Raw genomic sequence first — 15,042 nt, 5'->3', positions numbered from 1 at the left:
ATAAATATCTAACATGTCACTGTTCTCATCTCTAATATCTTTGTGCTGCTTCCATAAAGATGCAGTTTAGAGGACTGCAATTTCAATTTGTTAAACATTTAACAGATGTCTCATCTTGCATCAAAACATACGTATGATTTAAAATACTGGGAATGCAAAACAGTGTTTTCTAGTCCGTGGGAGTTAACGATATTGGCACTTTCTGCTAAAAATCACAAAACAGAATTAGAATGTGTGCAAGTAAAACAGAATGGCAATAAAAAGGATTAAATTTGAGTGCAACTGTCATCCAGCTTATTAGATTTGTCCAGTGCAATGTCAAATAATGTAAATCGCTTGGTTGCGCAATGCTGGAGGAGAATAGCCAAGAAAGTAAGCTGAGAAAATACTGGGCTTCAAGACAACACAAGCTGTTTTGTGGAACTTGCTTAAAATATTGTAATGCCAAACATTTCCCACCAAGATTTTTAGCAATCAATTTGTAGAGTTATACTAAGCTATACATGTGCAAAATACATTCCTGTGTATGTTTCTTATCTCCTGTTTCTATTGTAATGGAGTGCAGTGAGAAGTTAAGCTCATGTTAGCTTTTCTGCCTGTGGGTACCGTCACGTGGAGAATTACAAACATGAAGTGACTTGCTTATAGATACACATTTGGTCACTTCAAAGAAATCAAAACTTTCAGAATGAGTATATGCTTTCTGAGAGGGGGGAAAAAACACTGAACATGACTGTTTGGGTGCAGTATTTGTTGTTTTCTTTTCTGTTTGCAGGAAATTTGCCTGAAACCTAAGGAGGTCCAGTGACTTCCCATCCGTAAAAGGATTGAAATGTAGCATCTTCCTTCTGTTAGATATTCTGATGTACTGTTCCGTACTGGGCAATGTTTTCATTGATCATTAATTGATGGGATAGTGTGTATTTATAAAGTTTACAACTGGCCTCAAGTTGACAGAGGACATGATTCACACTCAAATTGGAGAAATGATGCAAAATTAGTAACAACTCAGTAATGGTAACCCAACACAGGCTGCTTGGAGAAGAAAGAGCAGGTGCACAGTATTGAAGAAAGGGGTTTAAACATCATTGTGTACCACAGATTAAACAAGCACTGGAGTGTGAGGCCATGTCCCAGAATAAAGCAAATTGGAATGTATATTCAGGCTCATGGTTTGTAAATAAAAGACACATTTATTTTGTGCAACTTAGTACTGCTGAGGTTTCACCTGTGAAATCATAGCAGTTAACAGGGCTGATCTTCAGAGTTTGGACAATATGAAGAAAATCCAGGGGAAAGCAAAGGAGACACTTTGAAAACAAGGATTGGGAAGAGTTTTTAAAAAATGTAATGTTATATATAATGAAAAAAAACCAATGAAGACTATGTGGGAATTGGAAAAGAGGTGATAATTATCAGTGTCTGCCTAGGACAGGATTAAAAGCAAACATTTCTGTCACAGAGATGTCTCTTGGATTTTAGGGAGGACAAGGATAACTAATTATTGCCTTTGGCATCCCTACTAGCAGAGATTTTTCAGGACAGATAAAATAACTATCGACAATGCTCTAGTATACTAGATCCTGACACAAAGGTGGCTTAAATAACCACCTGTAATAGTTCAGTCCTTCACTTCTGAGACTTTTTTTTGAAAGAACTGATCCTGATTTAGATGCTTACTGAAGGATGCTGCAAGGAGGAATCCGTGTAGAACAGCCACGACAGCGCATACCTGTGCAGTAGGGAGGGGAGCAGACTTTTGGATTTTGTAAGTAAAGATGGGGTTCATCCAGAGTGAGAGGGTTAGAAGAAAAAAAAAAAAAACACCAAAAAAAACCCCCAAAAATTGCTATAGAGAAGGCCATTTGTAGCATGATTATTGGTAAAATGCAGGACAAATGAGATAATGAAGTCTATGAGCTTATGACAAAACAAATTATGCCTTTAATCAGGTGACTCATTATATTAAAAAAATACTACTTAGCACTGTAAGTAGCATATCAACCCAAAGGAAGAAATTGTCAAGTAAGAAACTCTTGGCAATTAACTTTTTCTTCCCTTCCCCCCTCCACCCCCAATATACAATGACAGACAGGGATTATTTTTTTTTTTTTGCATATTTTTTGCTGCTTCCTCTTTTGTCATTTCAGTAAATAAAACTTGAACCACTGTCATCACCGACTTCAGCAGCAGCTGAAAATGAACGTCTGGTAACTTACATTTGAGCGCCTAAATTTAGGTTCCTAAATCTGTGTCTGCAATTGGTGTCCTTTGCTGTTCTGTTCTTGACTGCTGGCAGGGAAAGGATGCGAGTACGAAGCTGGGGTGAAAGTTGGTGCTGGGGACAGGGTGGGTATTCCTCATAAGGGAGACTCTGCAGAATATTTTGGCTTTTTTTTTTTTAAGTTTTTGCGACAGCCCCAACTGTGTGTAGTTGTATTATTTCACAGCCAGTATTCTGCTGTTAGCAATGCCTAGGTGTTTAAAACCAAGTGGTGAATATTGTGCTGCCCCAGTCAGTTTTGCTAGTGGATGGCAGGGTACCCAGGTCTGTTGTGTGTTTTGGACCAAGGCTGTTCTACGCAGCGGCTCAGCCATGCCTCCCCTGGCCTTCCACTGCCTTGTTAGGTGGAGGAAAGCCGGTCAGGTACAGAGCAGGTGTTTGGAGAGGATCAGAGTGGTTGGTTGTAGGTAGCCATATGACAGCTCTGCATGTCCACACTTCACCACCCGCTAAAGCAGAGGAGAAGGAAGCTGTAGGACAAGCAGCTCTCGGATTCGTGCTGAGTTGAAAGGGCAGGTTCTGAAATTGCTGTCAGAGGATGGAGAGTTTGCTTTTTAAACCGGCTGTGCCTCTCTGAAGGAAGGTGGGACTCCAGAGGGTTGGATGAGTAAAGTGGGACTTCTGGGAGATGGAGTTTGTATTTGTGCCACTGAAGAGTTTTGTTCTGAAAATGTTGCATCTCTCTACTTCCTGCTATTAAAATGGACTTTTCCCCTTGCTGACCTTCCTCAGTTGCCACTGGCTCAGTCATCCTAGTGATACAGCTTTTTTTTTTTTCCCATTGTTATGGGCAGGCTAAAGTTTATCTAGACAGTGAGGTATGTAAGTCTATAGCTGCTAATTAAAATATTGACATAATCCATTGCCCAGCATTGACATTCAGGAGTTAAACTGGCATGGTAGCGTATGGGGAGTGCTAGGTTGTATTTTTGAGTTTCTCTCAAGCAGCGTCTTTGTTTTATAAGTCTTGTGTTTGCAGGTAACTTTTGGAGTGACTGTTATGCCTGGTAGTAGCAGTAAACAAGAACTGGTTGAAATTTGCCAGAGTAAAATCAGTTGAAGGCAACTTTTTGAATATGACATAAATTTCTTATCAATTTCTTATCAACTGAATTATCAATTTTTACTTTTTTACTATACTTGTGAGCTAGAATTTGACTTTGTGACTTTGCTGGAAAATTTGTCTTCTCTCACAAATATTTAGACAGCTAAACTGTGGGGACAATTTTCAGCTGTTTTATGTTGTTTATCCACAGCTGTTGCTTTGCATTTTCCTGGTTTAAATTGATGGGACATGACAGATTCGTAGGAGATGCTGCAAAGAGGCTGTAGTTTTGTTGGGCTTTGTATTTTTTTGTTAGAGAGAAACAATTAGTGGAAAACTAATACTGGGAATTTTTTTACTTTAAACTGTGAGTATAGAAACAAAGATGACTTGAGTTTCTCAGCATCTCACTGCCACCCTTTTTTCTAAGGAGACATATTCTCTACCTGAAGGCCCAAATTTCGTGTACCTCCCTATCTTCTAGTCTAGTTTTTCTATAAGTTGCCAAGATTGACAATATTTACCTGTTTTGCAATCTGAAATGCATGCATGCACACAAAATATGCATTTTCTTTTGGGAGTGGCTGCGCTCTTCAGGCTGAGATATAAAGCTGGAAAAGTTCAGCTGTTTTCTGTGTTTATGCTGTTTGGCTTGTGAATATATAGAGGAAAAAGAATCTTTGTAGCTTTAATAGTTCTCCGAGTATCCGCCTTAGGTACTTGCTGCTAAGCTTCTTAAGTAACCTACAGACTACCTGTTGCAGTTTTTAAACTATTGCTTATCTTGACGCAACTTTGTAAATGGTAAATATTTTCTGTAACGTGTTGCTAAGGCAATCGATGCATAATTGATTTAAAGCAAGTCTCTTGCTGACATTGTGTTTATTGTTTGGAATGCCAAATTAATTACAGCATGTACTGCAATTGCTGTATTATGAGCTACATCTGTTTTTTGTTAACTTTCTCTGTAAATGAGAAACTGTCAGTGCACGCTGTTTCTCAAATTCTGAAGAAAAATTCCCCAAACCCTATAATTGTGTACTTTGAAAATTAAAGAACCGTTCGTTGTGTTTAGATCACAGGTTCGTTTATTTCTTTTGTTTCTGGAGGAGCTGACTCAAGCATAGATGACTCTCCCCTGTTTTGCAATAAATAAATGAGCAGAAGACTGTCCCAGGCCATTTGAAACTTGGCCGCAGGAGTTCATGGTGATTCTCTTCGATCATAGCAGTTAAGACACGCACAAATCCACAGCATCCCTTGTGTCAGCAGCTGGCAGCAAATACTTCATTTACTGGAGTTATTTCAGTGAGCCTCCAGCTCGCTACCATTTCAGAAACCAGCCAGATCAAGTGATTCTCCCCCCTTTGCGTGAAGTGTAGGTGACAACTGAAAGTGCTTTTAAAGAAAGTCACATTTGCTTAAGCCTTTTATCTTGTTTGTGGCTAGCTTGTTGATTCTTCTGTGCCTTGGTGTGTGTGTGCCTACAGCAACAAATGCTGATTTTATGTAGAAACATGAAATCATGAATTTGTATCAGCTCAGAGAAAGATACCATACATTTATGGTCACGTTTCTAAATGATTTAAGGAAATAAATTCTAAGGAGCAAAGGAGCCAGAAGGTGGGCATACTACTTTAAGTAAATTTACAGCAGAGTGGTTTGAACTGTGTTGATTCCTGTAAGAAGAGTAGGAACAAAGTTTTGGGTTTTTCTATTTTTGATTAGGGCTTGCTGTACTTGCCGTAAAGAACAGCAATTTGCTTATACTCAGGCAGATAAGAGAGAGCCAAAATACAAACACAGTTGTAATGTGAAGGGAATTATCAAGGGACTTGACATCCAGTGAGAGTGCTTGGCAGTAACTGGAGTAAAAACTGAAATTTCAGGCTCTGGAATGTAGTAATATAAACTCTTATCATTCTAATCAAATTACTTGGGAATAAAAATTTGTCACAATCTTTCAGCAAAAACTGGAATTAGCTAGCGTATTGGTTTTGGGAGCTTCTGGCTGTTAGCAGATACCTTGCAATATGCTCCATACTGCATTTACATGTAAACTAGAGAGGGACAGTCTTCCGCTCTGTGATTCCCATCCTTCTATTTAAACTCAATTTTGGGGCACACAAAAAGCAAATTTATCAGAATGACTGCTGAAATTCGCATCACACAGATGCTCAACAGGAGATTAATTTTTTAGAGGTGAGTTTTGCTATTGGTCTAATACTGGAGAGAGGCAGGTGGTTGGAAGAGATGCAGAGAAAACTCATCTGCGAACAGCTCAGGGATGGTTTCCTGATGTAGAAGGCAACACTTGACGTCTTTAGGTGTTTTTTTTTAAGCATATCACAAAGAAATTACGGAGGAACAATGTGAGTAGTGGGTTGTTTACTTGCTATGACACCTGCCCTGAAAAGAAATGCAGAAGCTTTTAAGTAGATCAGTGGTCCTCAGGAGATGAAGGTTCACTTCCCAGATCAGCTGCAAACTGCCTGTCATTCTGGAGAAAATAATTTAATATCTGTGGATAAGGATAACCTTTTAATGTAAGATAGACAACTGCTGCAGTGCCATACGAACATTACTGTGCTATAAGCCAAGAAACAGTACATTATTCTATGATTAGAATGTGTAATTCAGTAATCCCATCAAAAATTGTTTGTATAAAAGCATCCTGAAGTTTTCAATAGTCATAAATTTCCACTAGATGTCTATTTTTTTTTTTCTTGATTAGATGCATTACAAATGGATTTAGAAGGAAGACGGAAACACTACTTCCCTTATCTGCCTGTTTGCTTTTTTCTTCCTGGAGACTACAGCCTGCACAGCAGTGATGCATGGAAAAAGCTATTACATTGCCATGCTGGCTGTAAAAAAATATACACCTTGTGCTTTTAAAAAATAAAAAAAAGAAATAATCTTGTTCAGTGAATGGCAGAAACTAGTTGATAACAATCATAGCAGTTTTGAGTCAAATTTCATGCACTTAATATTATCACAACTTCAAAATATGTATTGATATCTAACATTCCAAATTTTGAACCCAAAATGTAGAAATGTAATGTACATGACAATGATCTAACTTTCTGTATCAAAAAGAAAACGACTGCCTTCTTTATAGCTTCAAAAAGTTAAGCAGGTTTTTCTTCCATAGTATCTATCAATATAAGCAATGTTATTTGTATAGTAAGCAATGTTATTTGTATATGGTAGATGAAAAGACAAATTAGGCAGTGAGTATGATTGGCTTGCACTTGAGTTTGCTTTCATAGGAGACTACTAAGTCATTAAATCAGTAATAGACTGTGGGACTGTTAGACTGGAGCTTTACTGGATTGTCAGCACTGTAAGAAAACCCCTGTGTTGTGCTGTTGTGAGTCCTTATCGTGCCTCTGTGTGTTTGCGTGCTCCGTGTACCAACACTGCGCAGGCAGCTGATGTGGATACATCATGCACTAGGATTTACAAGCAAAGCCAATCGCTTTTCAAAATATACAGGTGTTTTTTATTATAAATAAGAAAAAGTAAATACTGTAAATAATGTGTGTTCAAGATGAGTAGTAAAAGGTGTGTTAGAGCTCTAAACCCAGTCTTTAACCATAGTTCACTAAAGTGCAAATAGTAAAACCATCTAATGGGGCTTTTTATGCTTGGCGTTTCCAATATTTCCTCAAATCATACTGTTGACAATGCAGTGGCCAGAAACATCTCTCTACCATCTACCAATTGGTCATACATAACCATTCATATTCCCTGGTTATAACTATTCCTGCTCTTAGGCTTCCAGCCTCAGCAGGCACCAGTCTGTTTCTGAGACCTCCTGTTCCAGCTTTTGAGCTACTTGTTGCTCTGCCTCCAATATGAGCTCATCGGAACCTGCCTGTGATCTCCTGCTCTTGCAGAGGCTGTTTGCTGATGGGGATCTCCTCACTGGGGTGCTCCGCTTCTCTGCGGGGTGTTGCATCTTTGCACTATGTTCATTGTGCTTCAGATCTTTACTTGGCAGTTGATTTAATTGCTTGATGTTGTGCCCCCTATGTTTGAGTTGGGGTGGAAAGCTTAGAGGTACCCTTTGAAAGGCACATACACTCATAATGCGTGATCTGACTATGCCTTGCTGTAACTTGAAATAAGAATGTAGCTGTTGCTACTTGGTTAGCTCTCAAGATTGCACAGCTGTTTATTGAACTTATTTTTCTCTTTATTTACAAAAAAAAAAATAAAGACAAACCCCCCTAAACCCCAAACAAAACAAAAAACCTGTTCACCGTGTTCATCAGAAATACAATTGAAATAAGAACCTCTAAAAATATAATACTCCAGGAAAGGGAAACTTTTATGCGGAGGATTCATTTTGCTCTGTAGAAGTGTGATACTAAAGCAGAGAAAATAAGAGTATTTGTAATCGTAACCAAAAAGACTATTGGCTGTCTTGGCTTTAGTCACCAGGTGTCTGATGTCCTATCAAGAACCATCTGTTTACATCTTCTGATAGCATTTCATTTCATCCTGATTCTCAAGAGGACAGTTCTGTTTGTCCTGTTGCACTTGGTGTATCTAGTGCAATAGTCTTTGAAGGACTGGCTGGCATCCTCCTGTTCCAGCCACAGAATTAATACTTTCCAACGGCTTTATAAAAATCAGCTCACACAGTGGAATGTGGTCAGTAGAGCAATAAGACATTAAAAGGCGCAGCAGTAATCAGGGAGCATGAAGATGCAAAGTAAGTTAGAAGGGTTTGGGTGTGGGAGAATTTGCACAGAAGGTTGAGCCTGAGGCATGCATTTAGGCTCATGAGTCAGATGTTATGATGCTTTTTATTTTGCAAAACACAGCCACAATGACTTTTTTTGCAAATTTGTGTGTAAGACACTAAAATTAGCTTGAGGCTTATGCATCAAAATCATGACCTTGAATATGAGTCTGTGTGCAGTGAAGATATAATGGTGTTATTTTTGATGGGAGGTTGTGTGTTGTTTTTTAAGTCCTCTATTAAGTCTGATCTTACAATTACTATAGCTTTTTTTCATCCGTTTATTTCTTCTTTCTTTCCCAGGCATTGTGGGTTCTGTGTTTGTGCTTTGAGATAAAATGGCAACAGACATTTAAGTAATGAACCATTAATCATTGGTTCCATGCTGAAAAATAAGATATAACAGGACTGTATCCTGCTGAGAGATTGCCTTGCTTTGCATGGCTGCTTAGGCTAAAGGCTGAGGAACCACTGCCCAAGTAGCAGAACTGCAGCATGGTGTGTGCCTTTTAGTGCCTGAATGCATTTATAAAATGTCCCTAATGACCTTTTTTAGAAAAAGTAAAATAAGGAGTTTAAGCTAATTGTGGTGGTAAGAAACTAAAATTGTGTGTCTGAAATGGAGTCTCTGGGTGATTACAATTAATTAATTCTCATTTCTTCTTTTCAGGTTTTCTTCTTCTCCACCTTGGCCTTCCCCTTCTCCCTTCAAATCTGGTCACTTTTCTGTTTAAATTGCCGTATGTTCCGTTTACCTCTTCCTTGTCTTACCTCTTTGCTTATGCTTTAAGAGAAGTCTTTTCAACTTTACTTCCTCTGTCACTGGGTCCGAAATCTAGTCATCAGTAGTTTATCTCTCCAAAAATAATAAGTTTTACAGGTAATCTATTTTTTAAAGCTTATCTGATGTTTCTGGCTAATTTTCACTTAATTCTAGGCATTCTGAACGTTTATTTTTGGTGTTCTGCTGGGAGATTTCAAGGCTGCTAAGAGACCTGAATGATTTGATATAGAAGTGCGCCTCGTTTTATTTCTGTTCATTTGTGAGGCTATATCAAACAGCTATTTAACTTTAAATAGCCATTTTATTTAAAGTAGACTGTTACATGTTTTAAAGTTTTCTTTTGAACTACACTATGAAATCCTTGTGAAACAAGATTCTTTGCTCTGCCAGATGTTGCACAGCATTTCTTCAATTTTGTGTATGTAAAGTTGGTGTTGTTTTACCCAGTCTGCTTCATGAACGTCTGTGTATATGTGTGTCTGTGTGTATATACACATATTTTTATAAATGGTGGAGAGAAGTAAGGAGGGAATAGTAGGCTTCACCACCATCATACAGTTGTTACGGTGAAGGATTGAAAAGCAATGCTCGGATATTTAATGCGACTCACGTGACTACATAACAGCAACCAAAATGTAAAAAGAGCAAAAGATTGCATATCAACTGCTTTCCCTGGAGCTGTGGCAGAAGCAGTGCAACGTACTCTGAGTGGAACAGGAATTCTTCTAAAGAAGGTTTGGTGTTAGATGCCAGTAAGGGGGAATGTTGAGAATCAAAAACTTCTGAGAAGACAAAGAGTCTTTCAAATGTGTGCGCACATATAGGCAGTGGCTCTAGCTCTTCCCAAGGACATTTCGTAATCAGCTGTTTCTCCACAACAAAGAGATCCCCTAGAATGCCCAGAGCCTCAGGATATGCCTACTCTGAAGACACTATTAATTGCTTGCAGCCCATGTTGAGTTTTGTGGTGCTTTGGATAGGCTTTTGATCATGCCCAAGTTAGCTAGTTGAAATCTCTTTCAGAGATGATGGTGATGCAGTCTGATTTAAACTGCAAAAAAAACCCCAAACCCAAAACAGAACAGCCCATGTTGTTGAGTGATGAGTCTTGAGGATACATCAGGAGTACCCTGAGGGAGTCTGCAGTAGGAAATGGCCCATTGCATTCTGCCTTAATACAGGAGTAGCTTTTTTTCTTCTGTGGTTTAGATACTGGGAGGTGAAGTATGTGCACTGAGGTGCACTGGAGAGAGGGTGAGAATTCTTTTGGGCTGATAAGCCAAGAGCAACAAGTCCCCAAGTGACAAATTTCCCTTCTTATTCAGTCGAGTTACTTTGCATGTGTCCTTAATAATGAGCATTTGCTGCATGCTTTTAGCCTTAATGTTTCTTCTCCATGGGAACAGATTGAGCCTATTTCAGGGCTGTCTTGGCTATCATCAGTCCATCTAGTTTGGTCAATGAATATCCACTCTAACAACTGTACACACAGTATTTCCTAATTTATTTAGAAGCATTAAATTATTTCAATTCAGGTATCCTTTTTTTCCATATTAATAGGAAGTCCTACTTGACGTTTTTGATTAATTCACTTGTTTTGTACACCTATGTTTCATCTTGTTGTAGGGTGAATAATGTACTCTTTCAGTTGAGAACATACCAACTTACATGTGTTCATTTGGCTTTCTCTTTTTATTTTAACTTCTCGTGTAGTTTAGTGTGTTTTTGCTAGTAACTTTGGGGCAGATATTTTCATAACTTGTCCTTAAAATTGCTAGGTCTCTTTTGTCTTTGTTTTTCTTTGAATGGCTCAAGTTCAGTTATACTCATGGGCTATTCAGATCTTAATCAGCTACTTACTAAGAGTGACTGTCATCTGCCCTGGTGTTGCCCAGTTGTCTACCTATTTTTAGACTAGTGGCATTTCTGTAACTTAAGTAAAGTCTATTCATCCTGTAAACAAGCTAGATGCGTAGCTGTGGTCTGAAGAGCTTGCCCAGACATTAAACATAGTCTGATTTGCAGGAGAGGCCTACATAGTTAAATGTCTTAATTATTTGAAATACTTCTTGCCTGGCAAAAGTTAGTGTAGATGCGTTTGCACTGGCACAAATTTATTTTTGCTTGGAGGAATTTGATTTTGTTTACTGAAATGTTGCACACAATAGTAGCAAAAAAGCTGGAGGCTTGCTGGTATAGCTGTGGACAAAGACTGAGGAGGTGGAAACCCTGCCAAAGTGTGGAGTGAGGAATTTGAGGATAGGAGCAATAAAAGGCCACTTCAAGGCAGGAGTCTGGCAAAATAAAGACTGTTGAGAAAAATTTCCAGCATCTTCTGTTGCGTAACTTTAGCTTTCTATTTTACATAAATATTGCCCCCCATTCCTAGAGGGATAATCTGTTAAAATTTAAATTTATCTTTTTCATTCTCAAGGAAAAAGATACTGCCCGTCAAAATCAATTAAAAGGTAGATTACTATACAACGAAATTTTTTATATTTTGCGAAACACTAATCGTGTTTCTTATGAGTCAAGCTCTTTTCCAGTTTCTGGTACTACACCTGTATTTAGAGCATTAGAGCCTTATGCTTTTAGCACACAGACTTCTTCTGAAGCCATTGTTCTGTGTTTGCAAATAGTTTGTAAAGCTTTGGTGTCCCATTTCTTCATTCATGGTGGGCTTCTGTTCTTTGCTGTAACTCTAGTTTTATTTAAAGTATATTTTCAGTTGTGTTCAAAAGCTTAAAAAAAAAACACAGAGGAATGGGATTTTTTTTCCAGTAAAAATAGGTACCATAAACAGTGTTCCTCAGGGATAAAGAATGGCACAACATCTTGATGATCTGATCCAGTTGTCATCTGGACAAAAATGGCATTGTTATGTCCCCAGTCTCACCGAGAGCCATTTCTGTGGGAATCAGATGGTCTTGTTCCATGGGTGGTCTCGTTCCAGTTAGGACTGTGGAGGCGGTGTGGTCAATTGGGTCAGTCTAGATACTGACAGAAGGGGTGATTTTATGCTTATCTGTGCTGACAGTACTATACATACATTATACCTGCTATACCTTTATGACTGACAATCCTCTTCAGATTTTTAAGAGTGCTAATTATCTTGTGTTGGACTTCATTGAAAGTGCATTGCTACAGTCTCATTCTGTAGGTATTTCAAATATTAAATGTAGAGCTTTATGCAACAAAGATTTTTTTCTTAGTGCTAAGGCAAGGTAGTAATTTTTTTCTAAATTAAAAAAAAATAACTGTAAATCCATGGAATAAATAGTTGCACCTGGAAAATAGGTGGTGAGGGGAAGTTTTGTGTTCAGCTTAGTCTAATGTAACTAATGCTACTGAGCAAACAGTCATCACTTGTCACACACAAGTACTGAACACCCTAAGTTTGTGCTGCCAAGGAGTAACAAATTGTCTGGAACCATTTTTAATATATTTGGCTCCTTACTGGTGGCAATATCTTCAGAAAACATTTAGAAAGCTTAAGTCAACTGTTTTAATTACTCCCTTGTATTGATGCGCAAAGACCTTCCATAGTCATTTAATTCCTACTCAGACAGAAATCCTGAAAACAATTTTCACATCCTATCCAGTTTCAATCTTTTCCACAAAATAGTTCAGATTAACCAGAAAGCTGAAACTGAAGGTAAATGCTGATCCTGTTAGTGACAGGTTTTCTCTATTTATTGGACAGTTACTGAGGTCAAGCACAGCCTGATCTGCACTGGGCTTCCAAGAAGTCTGGGAGAAGTTTGCCTTTTGATTATCTCCTGGTAAATCCACCTGTGGTGTAGTGTTTAAAAACAGAAACAGGAAGTCCTTTACTTGGAAAATAAATAATTTAGCCAGGAAAAAAACAGGCAGCTTCTCTAGCTCATTTTTCTTATCATTGGTCAAGTTAGAGTATTGGCTTGGCTCAGAAAAAGAGTTAGTATCATGATAGATGATTTGCTTAGCATATATGGACCTTCACTGGAAGACTCTATTGAACACTAAGGGTTCTTTAATCTCAGGAAGGGGGGGAAAAAAACTCAAGAAACAATGAGCCTAAGTGCAAATCATGTCACAAATCAGGCACAAATCTGGGAGGCTGAAACTGATGAACCATTAGAGCAGACAATTTTCCACTTTTCCACATTTTCCAGCGGAACTGCAATGCAAACAAGCTAATTAATTCCATACAGAGGTATATTTAAGAAATCTAAGGGTCTGTAATATACAGAGAATCAGATTATGTGATCTAATTGCCACTCTGAATTTTTAAGCAATTCCTGAAGTGATCTGTTTGTTTGTTGATTCAGTATTATTTGGGTACCTGTTGGTTTTCCTTTATATCATATATAATTTCAATGTACTTTCAACTCCTGCAAAGCCAGTTCAAAGAATTCAAATTCTATTAGTTGCAAGTAACTCTTCTCATGCAAAATTTTCATGTGGATGTCATATCTAAATTGTGTTTCCTTGAAGGAAAGAGTGAGCGAGTCCCAAAGGAAGAATTCTGTTAACTTAAAAACAAGTTGCTTCATATCCATTACCAACCACTGTGTCATTGAGAAGAAGTCAAGTAAGGAGAGAGTACTTCAGACCAATTTTGAAAGATTTCATAGCATATTTTAGAATTGTCACTGGCGTCAGTGGATTCTTTTTTGCTTTGTGGATTCTTCTTTGCTTTTGTTTTTAAAGTTAGTGAGCTTCTTTTCCCCTCTAAAAAGCACAAAGAAAGGTTAAATGTAGAAATATGTGACTTTTTGCTGCAGCTGTCAGTATCAACAAAAAAGAGGAGTCCAACTGAGATGAGAAATGGGAAAAAATAGGTATTCTAAAATGTATTTTCACCGATGGCTAAAGAAATAGTATTATGGAATGGTAGTAGTCGTCTTTGGTACTAATAGGATGCCAGGCTTATTTCAGATATTTTTCATACTTGTGACCAAATGTGTATTAAAATATAATGCTTACAAATATGTGAAAATCAACCCCAAAGGGGTGGTGGTCTGGCTTTGTGTTTTTCCTGATTGCCTCTAAAGAGCACTTGGAGCATACATAGTGTGCTAGAATCTGCATCTGGGAATTTCTGCCTGCAACATTCACTTCAGATATCATTCACAGCTTAAACACATTAGAACCACATAGCTTACTGTCAACTTAAAGAAAAGAAAAATTGCCCTTAAGACTATTTTGTTTTGGTTTTTTTTTCTTTACTTTGCTCCATTGTGAAAAGGCTGAAGCAGCAGATTTTTGGAGCTTCTGTAGATTCTATGCACATTCCATGTTTTTGCAACTACAGTTTTTCCATTTTTAAAAATGAAATATATCTGTTCCTCAGAACTCAAAATGCTGCATTTTTCTTGACTTTCATGAAACTTGGCAGCCAATCCTGTGCTCCTTCAGTGTTTCTGTATCTCCAGCTGAATGTGCTCAGAACTTCCTGATGGTAAAGACTAGAGGTTTTTTATTGTTGGAACAAAAAGGGTATCCAGGCATGGCTTTAAACAGTTTCAATTTTCAATTGACTACAACAGGTTTATAATATGAAGTTGTATTGTGTGGCATTCCTTTAGTAGTGAAGTGATTTCAATCATTGAGATGATGGGAAAGGCAGGTATGTTGTGTTATGTCTATGTTTTCACCTGCCATTGAGAATATATTTACTTTTATATACCCTAAGATGTATGTATCTATCTAGCATAATGATTAGATTAATTCATTAGCCAGAAGAGGGTTTAGATTTTTTTTTTTGAGAACAGTTCATCCCATCGCAGAAGAGAAAGCGCAGTTAATGGTAGAGGACTCAAGAAATGGGGAAAGAGAAATAGGCATCACCTGCAAAATCATATCCTTGTTTCTAGTACTTAGAAATTTGGATTGTAGTTGAGGATTTTGTTTGGTTTAATTGAACCGATGTTTAATGTTTTGACAGCAGTTTTGCATTGTGGCACTTCAGCTTCTGGACACCAGATGGTGCTGCTAAACTAACTAATGTGTCATTTTCACACTTTGAGTAATTGATACTTGATTTAGTTCCAAAGTCAGTTCTGTACTTGCTGACCAGGTGTATGTTCCAGGATGCAGAACTGTACCTGATAGCTCAGCACAACACTTTCTCCTGTTTAAGGACAATGGTCTGAAAATTGTAATGTAAACTGAAGCGTGGTGTAAAACGAACA

The 15,042-nt window shown here is 37.9% G+C and overlaps 1 protein-coding gene across 1 annotated transcript in view; it reads left to right on the top strand.

Moving 5' to 3' along the window:
• Window positions 1-15,042, top strand: part of BICC1 (BicC family RNA binding protein 1) — a 111,983-nt gene that overhangs the window by 67,348 nt on the left and 29,593 nt on the right. The window lies entirely within an intron of this gene.

Source organism: Nyctibius grandis, chromosome 4 (genome assembly GCF_013368605.1).
Source record: "Nyctibius grandis isolate bNycGra1 chromosome 4, bNycGra1.pri, whole genome shotgun sequence".
Lineage (NCBI taxonomy): Eukaryota > Metazoa > Chordata > Aves > Nyctibiiformes > Nyctibiidae > Nyctibius > Nyctibius grandis.
The sequence above is the reverse complement of the archived record's forward strand: the minus strand, read 5'-3'. Positions and strand labels throughout refer to the sequence as shown.